The sequence below is a fragment of the Homarus americanus genome, unplaced genomic scaffold, assembly GCF_018991925.1.
Source record: "Homarus americanus isolate GMGI-L3 unplaced genomic scaffold, GMGI_Hamer_2.0 scaffold25013, whole genome shotgun sequence".
Classification (NCBI taxonomy): Eukaryota; Metazoa; Arthropoda; class Malacostraca; order Decapoda; family Nephropidae; genus Homarus; species Homarus americanus.
In genome coordinates, this window is record NW_024722158.1 from 4,092,160 (window position 1) to 4,107,806 (window position 15,647).

The 15,647-nt window shown below is 44.2% G+C and overlaps 1 protein-coding gene across 1 annotated transcript in view; it reads left to right on the forward strand.

Moving 5' to 3' along the window:
- The window catches only part of LOC121862112 (protein jagged-1-like), a 44,913-nt gene that overhangs the window by 7,337 nt on the left and 21,929 nt on the right, over positions 1 to 15,647 (forward strand). The window lies entirely within an intron of this gene.

The following is a 15,647-nucleotide window of genomic DNA, read 5'->3' on the forward strand; positions in this document are numbered from 1 at the left end:
CACGTACATGAGGCAGGTGTGTGTGTGTGTGTGTGTATATATGAGTTGGGTGTACATATTTTGAGTGTACATGAGCCAGGTGTGTGTGTGTGTGTATATACGTGGGTTGGGTGTGCATATAGTTTGTGTGTACATCATGAAGTGTGTGCATGTGACAACCACGCACATGTATATAAATTCATTGAGGAAATATCTGTGTACACCTCTCTCCTCTACCGTCACTTTATCTCCCTCTCTTCCCCCTTTTATCACCTTCCCTCTCTCAAACAGTCAGTTAGCTTCCTCACCCCTGCTCTAACTCCCTCCTTCTCCTCCCCTGCCTCCTTCCCCTCACTCCCCTCCCTTCCTCCCCTCCATCCCTAACTCTCTCTCCACTCCTTCCCCACTCTCTCCTTCCCTCCCTCCATCCCTAACTCTCCTCTCTCCACTCCTCTCCCCTACTCCCTCTCCATCCCTAACTCCCTCCCTCTCCACCCTTCCCCTACTCCCTCTCCTCCTTCCCTCCCTCCATCCCCTAACTCCCTCCCCTCTCCACTCCTTCCCTACTCCCTCTCCTTCCCTCCCTCCATCCCTAACTCCCTCCCTCAACCTCTGTCTCCGGGGGATCTGGCAACACACCTTTAATTAAATTCAACTCACCTGAACAAATTATTCTTACCTGAAACACACACGTGTATATCTCTCTCTCTCCTTGTGTTCATCTACTTTAATCTACCTGACTCATGTTCATCTACCTGACTCACGTGTTCGTCTACCTGACTCACGTGTTCATCTACCTGACTCACGTGTTCGTCTACCTGACTCACGTGTTCGTCTACCTGACTCACGTGTTCATCTACCTGATTCACGTGTTCATCTACCTGACTCACGTGTTCATCTACCAGACTCACGTGTTCATCTACCTGACTCAGTTTGTTCATAAATCAGACATGCGATAAACAGGTCACTCCAGCAAACAGTAACTCATAAACAGGTCACTCCAGCAGGCGGTAACTCATGAACGAGTCACTCCAGCAGGCGGTAACTCATGAACAGGTCACTCCAGCAGGCAGTAACTCATGAACAGGTCACTCCAGCAGGCAGTAACTCATGAACAAGTCACTCCAGCAGGCGGTAACTCATGAACAGGTCACTCCAGCAGGCAGTAACTCATGAACAGGTCACTCCAGCAGGCAGTAACTCATGAACAGGTCACTCCAGCAGGCAGTAACTCATGAACAGGTCACTCCAGCAGGCAGTAACTCATGAACAGGTCACTCCAGCAGGCAGTAACTCATGAACAGGCCACTCCAGCAGGCGGTAACTCACTAGTAACAGCATCAGGTGAAGGTCTCGTCTTGGCTGACAATTTCGCAGAAAATTTAGTTTTTGGTCAAATGAGAAAATTTATTCAAGCACTAAATTCAATGTTCGGCAATTTGTGGGTGGCGGGGTGGCGGCGGCGGTGATAGGATGGCGGAGTGGTGGCAGGATGGGAGGGTGATGCCAGGATGGTAGTGGATGGCAGAGTGGGGACAGCATGATGGCAGGGTGGTGGCAGGATGGGAGGATAGCGTCAGGATGGTGGTGGTGGCAGGAACCAATTACCCAGTTATAACATGACAAGGGCAATTCTTGGAGCCTGCACGCCATCACTTTATTTCATACACGCGTTCACCCTAACACTGTACCAGCATAGAAAACGGGAAACACAACACACTATACACCCATAAAACCTCACCACACCCACACAACCCACCCAAACCCCCAAATACCCACCCACTCCCTCCAAACACCCACCCACTCCCCCAAACACCCCATACCCCAAACACCCACCCTCCCCCCAAAACACCCCACCCACCCCCAAACACCCACCACTCCCCAAACACCCACCCACCCCCCAAACACCCACCTCCCCCAAACACCCACCCTCCCCAAACACCACCCTCCCCCAAACACCACCCACCACTCCCAAACACCCACCCACTCCCCCAAACACCCACCTCCCCCAAACACCCACCCACTCCCCCAAACACCCACCCCACCCCCAAGCACCCCACCCTCCCCAAGCTTACCCACCCACCCCCAAACACCCACCCTCCCCCAACACCCACCCCTCCCCAAACACCCCCTCCCCCCAAACACCCACCCACTCCCCCAAACACCCACACCCACCCTCAAAACTCAGAATCATTCCAAAACAAACCCAATTATTTCTTTAAAGACAAATATCAGCGAGAGTCTGTAGCCATTTTACTTTCATCAGACGGAGGCAATTTATTAACTTTCAATGCGACTTAATGGACGTAAAGCTATTTGGTGTGATGAGTTTTTTACAGACGAGGTCGTGAAATATCGTCCTCTCTCTCTCTCTCTCTCTCTCTCTCTCTCGGAAGTGTATGCTAATATTTGACGACGACCGAAAGCAATTGCAAATATTTGACACATAAGATAAACACACGGGAATATTTGTTGATAGAGGTAAACGTATGTAAATATTTGTTAATTAAGGTAAATAAAGGCAACTATTGGTCATAAAAGGTACCGTAAATAGACGTAAATATTTGACAAGTAACGAAAGTATTAGCAAATACTGGCCAACAGAGCTCACGATTAGTAAACAGAGTCTCTTGGGTACAGTACACACAGTTAAAATATAACCTATTTATTATATACTTTATTATAATTGGTTATCATTTGCTCGAGTTCTGACGTCACCAAGAAAACTACGACAGCCATTCACAAGTCGTGTTTATAAATCCATCATATTCTAAATAGTTTCGAATTCCATTAACAAAAGCAAATTAAGATTCAAATAAAAAACTTAAATAACAATAACAGTAATAATAGTTATAATAATAATAATAATACAAATAATAATAATAATAATAATAATAATAATAATAATAATAATAATTCACTATTCTTTCACATGGACATAAATCAGCACTCCAACACCCTGTGGCAGCCCCCAGACTGGGTGGTTCAGGCACTAGAATGGTGGAGGCAGATGTGCTTAGTTGCCTCGGAGCCGTTGTGGGGCGACTGTGTTCAAGGCTAATACCATCATAAATTCTTGGTCTTATTGCCTTCAAACTGGAATATATCGTTGTATTCCCACATAAAAGTTGGGAATTAAAAATAAAAATAATGTTTGAATCATAAATATATAAGGATAATTACCTGGTTTGTTAATTGATATGGAAAACAATTGGAATTATGATTATTTCCTCTGCTGACGTCACTTCCGGCGGGAGAAATTGAATGTTGACATAGGGTAGTCGAGTATTGCCCCCCACACCATATTAAAACAACCACGGCCTCATTAACACAACCACAAACCCACTAAATCACAAAACAATCACACAATACACCCAGATTATATTTGACAATATATATCATTTTTACTACAGATAATGAGATACTCTAGTGAGCTTGGGTGATGGTACAGTAGTGTTGTGGTTTATTACATCAAGGATTGGGTTATTTATGGTGGATACGGTGTGTGTGTGTGTGTGTGTGTGTGTGTGTGTGTGTGTGTTCCCCCAAATAAAAAACATTGTCACTCCTGTTACTCACATCTCCCCCACAATTTTATCTCCTCGTCACTCAAAGCCTATAATTTCCTCCCGTCACTCAAAAACCCATAAATCATCTCCTCCCGTCACTCTGGCCACTCACACCCACAACAACCGTCCATAAATTCATCTCTCCCTGTCACTCAACCTGTCAACAGCACCGGGCAGTGAGTGACGGTGCCCTAAGTGAGAGTGAAAAAAATGCCGGACCTTTAACCTCATATCGGGAACCACAACGATCGCGGTACAAATTCGCTTCACTAATTTGGAACTCCACACACCAGCTTATTTAACCTAATCATTAACCACCCTAACGCTAACCTAACCTAACCTTAACCCAACGAAACTGATGATAGTTATAGCGTCCCCAATATCAACACCACAGGTTCTCCAACAACTAAAGGTCACTATCACCACCAAATCTCTCCACCATCACCACCACCAAATCTCTCCACCATCACCACCACCAAATCTCTCCACCACCATCATCACCACCAAATCTCTCCACCATCATCACCACCAAATCTCTCCACCCATCCACCACCACCAAATCTCTCCACCATCATCACCACCAAATCTCTCCACCATCATCACCACCAATCTCTCCACCATCACCACCTCTCCAACATAAACGCTGAAGGAACAATCGTCTTAAGTGCTCCATAATTGGTTAATACCAAGAAATTACATTATTGGCAACATTATCAGACATAGAGCGGCGAGGACAGCTGGTGGATGGTATGTGTTGTTATTATTGACAATGCAAAACAAATCATGACAAACTTTCCAACTGCAACATAAATAATTGCATATTATTCCTCAGAATGAAAAAAATAATAATAATTACACAAATTCCTTAAAAACGCAAGAAAAATCATTGCATACATTTAAACTACATCTGCAATCATTGCACACTCCTCAAAAATGCAACAAAATTCATTGCATACCTCAAACAGGCAGGGGTCAGAGGTCACGGTGTGTGTGTGTGTGCAACAGTTATGGATCAGAATAAATCATAAGATTATTCCATGGAGTTGAGTCAGCTCCTCACACGCCTCTACTGACTTGACGAATGGATATGTTCAGTACGTGAGGGAATCTGGATCAGGTGAGCGGTTCAAGCAGGTGTTATGATGTGTGGTGGTGGTCTTCTGGGTCACGTGAAGATTAGACACCCTGGTTTATTTTTTCACCTGATGATTAAACACCTTATTGGTAATGTAACCTAATATAACCAAACCAAACCTAACCTAACCGAACCTAAACCCCACCAGGTAGTATTAAGGTGTCTAAACTTCACATGATCCCAACACAACACACGAACACCTTTCCATACATACATACAAGAGGTACATACGACAGACAGACAGACAGATATTATTTTTTTATTCCCCCCCTTCCCCTCCCTCCCTTTCATATTGCCGTGTAGTTCAATTATATTCGGCTGCATGTGACCAAATAAACGAGGAGCAGTAAGCTTAACGAGAGCGTTATCTCGCTAGGGCTTCGATGCTTTAACGAGGATTTTTATTTTATCAATTTTTTTTTTACACATCGATGAATATTTGATTGAAAAACGAAAACCTGTGATGAGAGAGAAGCGATTAAAATGACTTAGCGGGTGTGTGTGTGTGTGTGTTTGAAAGTGTGTTAGGTGTGTGTGCGTCAGGTGTGTTAGGTGTGTGTGCGTCAGGTGTTAAGTAATTCCACCAACACAGTTTTAATCAACACACAAATCCCAGCAAATTTACACAACATGTCGCTGGCAGTGTTAGTGTAATAATACCTGTTAAATATAAACAAACTTTTTCCATAATTTTCGTTAAACTTTCATATAGTTTCGTGTATACTAACTATGGTGGTTGTTGGTATTTAGTTTAGTAATTAAGACTTAGTGAACGATGCTTAATGGAACAGACAGGTGAAATGCCAAAAACCACATTGTAACCATAACAGCGAGCCGTGACGTCACAGTCGACACACATCTCGCCCACAGCTGATCTTGTCTATAAACGCAACCTTCACTCTCTTTTGCTGTTATTCACACACACACAGTCTTTCTCACTTCTATCTCTCATTCCTTCATATTGCCTCTCTCCACCATGTCTGTCTGTCTGTCTGTCTCTGCCATTCCAATATTCGTCGTCACTTATTTTTTACACCACGCTTCAAAGTCCCTCCAACACTTCCCTCCAACACGACTCTTATCAAAATTTAATGCATTCTGAGTTCACACCATGTTTTATTGTTAGCGCTCACCTTCCTTGTCTTCCACGATTTAGAATTTCAAAACAAAACCTTTCTTTCTTTTGTTCCTTCCTTATTTCTGTCCTTCCCTCCTTCTGTCTTTCCTTCCTTTCCTAACGCCCTTCTTTCTGTTTTTCCTTCCCTTCCTTCGTTCTGCCCTTCCTTCCTTCCTCCTTTCCTAACGCCCTTTCTGTTTTTCCTTCCTTCCCTCTTTCGTTCCGTCCTTCCTTCCCTTCTTTCTTTCATCAGAACTTCATTCATAAATCACCAAATTCTTTTAGTATTCTAATTTTTTTGTGCTCATTCATTCATTCATTCAGTCCAATTTTTTAAGTATCTTTGTGTTGTTGTTTTTTGTCTGAATTTACAAATGTGATTTTTCATTCATTGATTTCAAAATAGTTTTAATTATTCATTCATACACTCAGAATTTCTATCAATAAACCTTTCTTTTAACTCTTCGTTTCAGCTTCCATGTTCTCTCCTTCATACATATTTCTTTCACTATTCTTTATACATGAACCTAAATTTACAATCAATCATACATTCATACCAGATTTCTATCAATATACCCCCCCCGCACAGTTTTAGCGTGAATGTGGAATAATTCTTTCATTTCATTCATACATTCCAGAATTGTTTCAATAATCTTTGTACCGTTATTTCTTGATCCAAATCCCTCGGGACAACTTGCAACATTTGCAATTCAATGCGTCTCCAGCTGCCGTAGTGAAGATTCTCTGAGGGTCGCAAGTCGAATCTTTTCACTTAGCCATAGATGAGAGAGAGAGAGAGAGAACGAACGCAACTAACTGGCTCACGTAACGAAAAAAAAAATCCTAACCCAAAATGGCGTCAATATTACACGGAGACTTGACTGTGACGCAATATCCTCCCCTGTGCGTATTTTTATGGTGAGTCTGTGAACCTTGCGGGTAGGGGGGAGGGGGGAGGGGAGACTGCTGCTGGCCAAGTGAACGCTCCCTCGTGGTGAACTTAAATAAATTAACCTGTAACTCTCTAATAAACACACACACGAGTATACTGTATATACACACACACACACACACACACATCAACTGCTTTACACCGAACTCCGCCCACAAACACACACGGGTATATAAACACACTCACACACATAAACACATTGATTACAGTCACATACATACAGCCAGCATCACCACAACATAACCTCGCCTCTCCCCAGACCTTATATAATATATCCCACCGTAAATAATTCCGGGTTGGTAAGGAATTTTCTCTGCATCTCCGACAACAAGATCCTGAACAAAGCTGAGGGCTCACGTACCATTCTTCCTCCCAGATCTTACACAACGCGGGTCCTCCTGCTGAAATTACCTGAGACCTTTCCTTCGTTATAAACTTTTCTGGGAGTTTTTCATTGATTTTATAATATTTCTCTTACCTTTTCATCTTTTTTTTTACTTCACTTTTCATTCTTTTATTTATTACTTTATTTTGTGCCTATTTTATCATTCTATTACTACTTTCTCTCCCTGTTTCATCCTCCAACACTACTCTCTCTCCCTGTTTCATCCTCCAACACTACTCTCTCTCCCTGTTTCATCCTCCAACACTACTCTCTCTCCCTGTTTCATCCTCCAACACTGCTCTCTCTCCCTGTTCATCCTCAACTTCTCTCTCTCCTGTTTCATCCTCCAACACTACTCTCTCTCCTGTTTCATCCTCCATCTCTCCTGTTTCATCCTCAACACCTCTTTCTCTCCCTGTTTCATCCTCAACACTTTCTCTCTCTCCTGTTTCATCTCCTCCTTTTCTCTCTCCCTTGTCCTCCTTTTCTCTCTCTCCCTGTTTCATCCTCCTTTTCTCTCTCTGCTCATCCTCAACACTCTCTCTCTCCCCTGTTTCATCCTCCTTTCTCTCTCTCCTGTTTCATCCTCCAACACTCTCTCTCTCCCTGTTTCCTCCAAATTTTACTGTACATTACTTATTTCCTTTCACGTTTTTCAGAGAGAGAGAGAGAGAGAGAGAGAGAATATCCATAAATAACTTCACTAATACTTCATCACAAGGTATACCAGCTCCCCTCTCCAGTGTCTGACAGAGAGAGTAAGTGAGTGGGAGGAGATGGATAACAGGAGAGGGAAGAATGAGACAGGGATAAAGAGAGGGAGGAACGGGAGAGGGGGGAAATATGAAAGGGAGAAAATGTGCGAAAAGAGTGAAAGAAGAGGGTGAGAGAGCGAGAGATAGGGATAAGGGAGAGGGGGATAGAGAGCGGATGAGAGGGATAAAGGAAGAGAGAGGGAGATGGAAAGAGGATGGGGTAGAAAGGAAAAGGAATAAGGAAAATGGATGAGGAGAGGAAGGGAAGTACATGAGAGAGAGAACGGAGAGGAAAAGGAAGTGAAGAGAATAGGAGTGATTGAGTGGGAAGAGGGGAAAGAGAGGGGTGGTGAGAGGGAAGTTAGGGATGGAGAGGAAATGAGGGGTGAGGAGGGTGAGGAGAATGGAGAGGGGAGAGGGAGTAGAGAGAGAGGGTGAGTAGGGAGAGGGGAGTGAGAGGTGGGAAGAGGAGAGAGGGGAGAACGACCACTAACTCACACTATTATTAACTCCCCAGTGACTTAGTCTTAATCACCCCCACTTAACAAATTGGTCGTAATTATTGTGTCTCGTCTCCCCTCACCTTCCTCTTTCTTATCCCTTCCCCTATTTCCTTCTTTCTTCTTCCTTCCCCTCACCTCCTCCTTCTACCTCCCCCTACTTTCTTCCTCTCACCTCCTTTCCATCACTCCTATTACTCCTCTCTTCCTTCCTTCTCTTTCCCCTCACTTCTTCCTTCTTCCTCCCTCCTATCCTTCCTTCTTCCGCCTCATTGTTCCTTCCCTTATCATCCGTTGCTTCTCTCGCCCCTCACCCTTTCCCTGCCTCTTCTCTTCCCCCTATTCCATTCTCATAATTATTTCCCTTCCTCGTTCCTCTGTCTATTCTCTCTCCCTCCCTCCTTATCCCCTCCCATATCTCGATACCTCCTCCTACCTCCCCCCTTCCTACCTCCCCCCTTCCTACTCTCCCCCTTTCCACCATTTCCTTCTCCCCTCCTCCTCTTCCCTCCCTCCCTACCTCCTCCTCGTCCACTCTCCCTCCTCCCTCGTTCGTGCTGGCGTGGCGTATAAGACTGCAGGTAGGAGCGAGGTGAACCCTGGTGGTGCAGGGGATAATGTGACGCTAGCTAGGCAGGCCAGAAATATTGTTAACAACTTTTTTACCTCGTGAGAGAGAGAGAGAGAGAGAGAGAGAGAGGAGTGTGTGTGTGTGTGTGTGTGTGTTATTCAAACTTTTTACCTCGCGATTGGTAGATAGACACACGGACAGACAGACAGACAGAAAGATTGATAGAGATAGATTGGCCTGGACAGAAAGAGAGAAAGAGAAAGCCAGTCATCAATTTGCACCCCTCCCCCCCCATCGTTGAGAGCTCAGGGCTTTGAAGGTGTTGGTGAAAATATCAAGCGTTCCGTCTTTATTCACGAAAATATATATACACGCCCGACATCCAGCAGACCTTGTGCCGACACCAACCTACTTTACTGACCTAACATAGTCACTAGGGGGGTGATAGGTTAGATTAGGTAAGGTTGTATTACGTTAGGTTAGCGTTAGGTTGGGTAAGGTTAGCATTATGTTAGGTTAGGTAAGGTTAGCATTATGTTAGGTTAGCATTATGTTAGGTTAGGTAAGGTTAGCATTATGTTAGGTTAGCATTATGTTAGGTTAGGTAAGGTTAGCATTATGTTAGGTTATAGCACTAGGATGATCAACCCCCCAAGCGTAACAATACTCTGGGTTACTCACGTGAACCAAGTTGTCAAGGTTTGTTTCTGTTCACGTGTCTGTGTTTATTTTTCTCACTGTTGTTTGTGTTGCCAGAGTATACACCCCCAGAGCTTCCCTTTACACCCCAGAGCTCCCCCGTGTATATTTATGCTCCCAACACTGCATCACTAAAATACGTGTGTTTGTAGAGGCCCACGTTGGCCTCCTAGTGTTATTGTGGAGGCTGGAAGGTAATGGCCTCATAACATGTGTATACACACTCTCGTTCTCTCTGTATGGAAGGAGAGGCTTAATGACCTCCTGACCTGGCTGGGCCCCTGATCTCCTGGTTGGCCTCCCGGACCTCGTATTTGACTTAATGACCCCTGACGTCTTATTTGACCTCATGACATATTTGACCTAACCTGTATGACTCCCTGACCTCACGACCTGGTTGGCCTCCTTGACCTGGTATTTCACTTCCTGAGCGACCTCCTTAACCTCTCAGTGATCTCTCCAGGCCTCTACCTCCTCCCCCGGCGAGAAAGTTGCAGATAAGTTAGTGTGTTGCTGTTGCCTCCCTCATGCATCTTAATACTCTTCCTCTTCTCCCACCTCTTCCTTCCTCTCTCCTGGTCCTCCTCCTCTTCCTCATCTTTAACCTAACATCACCAAACCCCGTCTCATTCAGTACAAAAAAGAATAAAATGAGAGAGAGAGAGAGAGAGAGAGATCCACCCTACCAGCAACACCTGAAATAACCCGGAGTTTCTATTTTAAGAAACTAAATCCAGGTTAACACGAGGCTCATCTATGCGCTGTTAAAACATTAGCATAAAAGGTTAATTAGCATAAAGGGTAATTACTGTAATGGCGGAGGAAACAATTAGTAGACTTAATTAATATAGCTTCTCGGACACTCACACAGACACACGTACACACATACATACACGATACTTGGACACACACACAAACATACATACACTCACACACATTAAAATAAACAAACACACACACATAAACAAACACACACAGAACAGAGAAACACACACACTTCCCTGTTTGTCTTTTTTCAGGTCATTTAAAATTTAAAGTCACTGGCGGGGACGTGAGTGTTGGTGTGTGTGGTTCACTGACGCCTAGATCATGGAGCCTATCCTATCCTGACCTATCCTGTCCTGATCTATCCTATCCTATCCTGATCTCTCCTATCCTGTCCTGACGTATCCTAACCTAACTTAACGTAACCTAAGCTAACTTGACCAAACCTAACCTTTATTTATGTATGTATGTATGTATGTATGTATGTATGTATGTATGTATGTATGTATGTATGTATGTATGTATGTATCCCATGGCAGATCAAGAGCGGAAATGACGTCCGAGAACTAGCAGATGGTCGGTTACACATACAAGTCGAGGCTTCCATCACGAGAAAAAAAAAAATTATCAAGAATTATCAATCAAAACTTTCCCTCCACTGCTGCACCATCCAGGAGGTGAACTTGGCCATAAAGTTTAATAATACGAGACGAGTCAGGTCACTCGTGGCAGCCAATCAGGGAAGGGTTCATATCTTTTGTTGTATCGACGGAGGTTGACCAACAGGGTACCAGGTTTTCGGTGGGGTTACAGGGGATAGGAAAACATTGGTGGTGATAGTGGTGATGGTGGTCGTAGTGGTGGTGGTGGTGTTGATATAGTTCTGGTGGTGATTGAGTTAGGTAAGCGTTAGGGTAGGTAAGGTAAGGTAAGGTAAATGTGTTTTTAATCAACAGGTGAAATAAACTGGGGGTGTCTAATCCTCACATGATCATAAAACAATCACCCCACCCCCAACGATATTAAATTTTTCTGCAAGTCATCAAAACAAACCCTCGAAGAAGTTGACATTAGTTCGAGAGATGGGTTAGAAAAAAAAGGAACCTGGCTTTGTTTATTTTCGTTCAGTCAATAGTTCAACCTGTTATTAAGCAGAGAGAGAGAGAGAGAGAGAGAGTTTGCGCTCGCTTATAAAACTTCTGACGGCTTTACTGAACCGAGAAATCTGACTTAACTTTCGACCCCTAAGAACAGCTGATTGAATGTAAACAAACCCTCCCGCCCGCCATCTTTATCCGTGGCTGTGTCGACATCTTGGTATTTTTATTCTTATTGTATTTTTTTATTTTTTTTATGTGGGGATTCTTGTCATTTTAAGAACCTAAGATACAATACGAGCAACAATACAATCAAATACATCTGAATTGTATGAAATATATTAATAATTTACGCATTTAGGGGACACGGGAATGGTGATGGTTACGTGTAAACAAAGAATGTCTCACAAAGCCACTAATCCTACGGTAATGTTCTTCTGTTCTTTCCCTGTGAGGTATTGACTGTCACACAAGCCCCAGGCCAACCTACTCCGCCTCGCTGACTCACCGTGTACATACCCTTAGTGACGTACGTGTGTGTGTGTGTGTGTGTGTCGATGATGATGATGATATAGAACAGAAAAAAATAAGAGGATGACGATGAAGAACAAGGAGGAAGGAGGAAGGGGAGGAGGAGGGAGGTGGAGGTGGAGGAGAAGGAGGAGGAGGAGGAGGAGGAGGAGGAGGAGGAGGAGGAGGAGGAGGAGGAGGAGGAGGAGGAGGAGGAAAACACCGGTTGACTCCCTCGAGGTGTTTACCAGATATTATACATCCATATTAATGAATTAACCTAAGGCATTAATCAAGCGAGGGACCGCGATGGTGCGCACCTGCCATGGGAAGCAACACCTGTATACCTTGAAATATCTGTAACTTACCTATAATACCTGTACTGTAACACTACTACCTATAACACCTGTACTGTAACACTACTACCTATAACACCTGTACTGTAACACTACTACCTATAACACCTGTACTGTAACACTACTACCTATAACACCTGTACTGTAACACTACTACCTATAACACCTGTACTGTAACACTACTACCTATAACACCTGTATTTTAACTGATGTACTACCCAATACCTACAGCACAGTACAGTATTACAGTACATTCACCCGGCACATAGAAAGTCAGGTCACGATTGATTCTAACAATGACCGTGACCTCTCCTGACCTTTCGTGTGAACAAGGAAGTCTGGCGCCTTAGGGACGGACGGGTGTGCATTATTGAAGGGTCTGGGGACACGAGCGTCACGTTATGGTCCAGGAACCTCTATTGGTGTTTATAGCCGCAAGACCATTTACCATAGACTCCCATTCTCGTCTTATATATATTAACATTAACCATCGCTGCTGAATGAATTTGGTCCGCAACACACACACACACACACACACACACACACACACACACACACACACACACACACACACAGAAAAATCACGACCAGAGAGAGAGAGAGTAGAGTAAGGTGTCATTAGTGGCAGACAGACACAGACAGACAGAGAGCATCAAGGTGTGGCTATCATCTGTGTACCTGGCCCGAGGATCTAATTACCTGCAGACAGTGGACCAAACACACCTGGATGTGACTCTTGCTTCTGAGGATAACGAAGAGGAAGTGGCGCTGTGGAGTGTGGATAGTGAGTGCCCTTCGTCACCCTCACCCCTCCCAAACCTCCCTCACCCCTGCCACACCTCCCTCACCCCTGCCACACCTCCCTCCCACACGCCTTCACCCTCCCTCCTCAGCCCCTCCTTCACCCCCCACCGTCCCCCTCAGCCCCCTCCTTCACCCCCACACCGTCCCCTCAGCCCCCTCCTTCACCCCCCACCGTCCCCCTCAGCCCCCTCCTTCACCCCCCACACCGTCCCCTCAGCCCCCTCCTTCACCCCCCCACACCCCAGCTGGTTTATTGCCTGGCTCAAGATGGGGTTTTATCGGTTTCACTGTGATTTATTACCATCCAATAACCCGGTTTAGGAATTTAAAAGCTGGCAAGTACATGTAAAGTGTGTGCTTGGAGAACACTTGTGTCGGGGCTGCTGCTGGTGTTGGTGTTATTGTTGGTGTTGTTATAGTCTTTGTTGGTGGTGGTGGTGTTGTTGGTGTTGTTATAGTCTTTGTTGGTGGTGGTGGTGTTGTTCTTGCTATTGTGTTTGTTGTTGTTATTGATAGTGGCGGTAGTGTTTTTGTTGTTGTTGATATTAATGATGGTGGTGTTGTCAGTGGTATTGTTATTATTGGTATCGTTGTTTACTGTTCTTGTTATTGTTTAGCTGCAGTGCCGTTGTTATTGTTTTCGTCATCACACAACCTCGCTGGAGATTAATTAACGAAAAACAAAACAAAACTCCTGTGTTAAAAAATAAAAAATAAAACATTCCAAAGTCACCCTGAGGGAATGTAATATAATTAAAAAAACTTAAGTAAATTTAATTAAAACAACGACAACAACAAAACATTCGACGAGTTTTACTATAAGTTGTTCTTAGGTCGAGAAAATTGGTAGTTTTCTGGGGTCTCTCTCTCTCCATCCCTCTCTCTTTCTCTCCATCCATCCCTCCCTCTTATCCCCCCCTCTCTACCTTTCCTTCCCTCTCTCTCTCTCCGTCCTTTCCCCCTCTTTCTCTCCCCGTCATTCCCCCTCTCTCTCCCCTTCTTTATCTCACTTCGTTCTCTCACCATCCCCTCTCCCTCAAGCACCAGGGTAGTAGCCTGGTGAGCGTATGACGTACTTCTTAATCCCCTATAAATGTAATCCCTCATCGACGTAATCCCTTTTGAATTAACCTAAGAAGGATTACCTCACACGCCTCAGGGTGATGACGCTACGAGTGATAAGCTGAGAGGATTAACAGACAGACAGACAGACACAAAGACAGGTGTTGATAGGTACGTATATATGGTGAATGACAGACAGACAGACAGGTTTTGATAGGTATATGACTGAGATAAACAGACAAGTGTTGATAGGTATATGATGATTGACAGACAGACAGGTGTATGACTGACAGATACAGACAGACACACACACACACACAGACAGAAAGGCCTTATAACATTCTCTTAAGAAGGGCAAGAGAAGGCAGGTGGTACACAGAGGGTCAGGACAGGTGATCCATTCATTAGTGTTACCTGTGGCTCGCCTTACCTGTTGCAGTCACTCACACTCACCTGCCTCAACACACACACACACGCACTCACTCTTTCCTTCTGGTGTCTTGAAATCTTTGTATGTAAAAATTTGGAGAAAAAACAAACAAACATAAAACAATCTTATTCCTCATTTTCTCCTGCATCTCTTTCCTTCCCCCTCCTCTTCCTTCCTTCCTTCCTCTTCCTCCCTCCTCCTCCCGCTCTTCTCTTCCTTTCTTCCTCCTACAGTGAACTCCTCTTCCTTCCTTCCTTCCTCCTACTGTGTGTGTGTGTGTGTGTGTGTGTGTGTGTGTGTGTGTGTGTGTGTGTGTGTGTGTGTGTGTGTGTGTGTGTGTGTGTGTGTGTGTGTGTGTGTGTCATTACAACTAAACACTAATCATAATAAAAATAAATACTGAAGAACAACAAACAACAACACCTCCTCCCTGAACAAATAAAATCAATAACAATAACCTGGAGAACATAACTGAACACCTGTAATAACTAACTAAACAATAACAGCCATCATCACGGTCCACCAATCACAGAACACAACCACTGAAGCGTGATTGTGCAGATCTCTTTGATTTCACTATATACCTGTATTGTAGACCTGTGCATAATGTAAACTGTATTGTACACTGGTATGCTGTATATTGTTAACTATTGTAAACTGGTATATATTGTAAACTGGTATATATTGTAAACTATTGTAAACTGTTAATGAAGAACCACGGGATAAGTTTACTCCGGGTATGAGTGGTGGCCTGGGGTATATTGCATTTATTGTGCCTGTCTGTCTGTCTGTATCTATTTTTCTGTAAGTGTATTTGCGTCTGTCTATTTCTCTGTGAGGGATGAGAAGAGAGGAGGAGGAATAAGGAAGGAAGGAAGGAAGGAAGGAAGGAAGGAAGGAAGGAAGGAAGGAAGGAAGGAAGGAAGGAAGGAAGGAAGGAAGGAAGGGAGGGAGGGAGGGA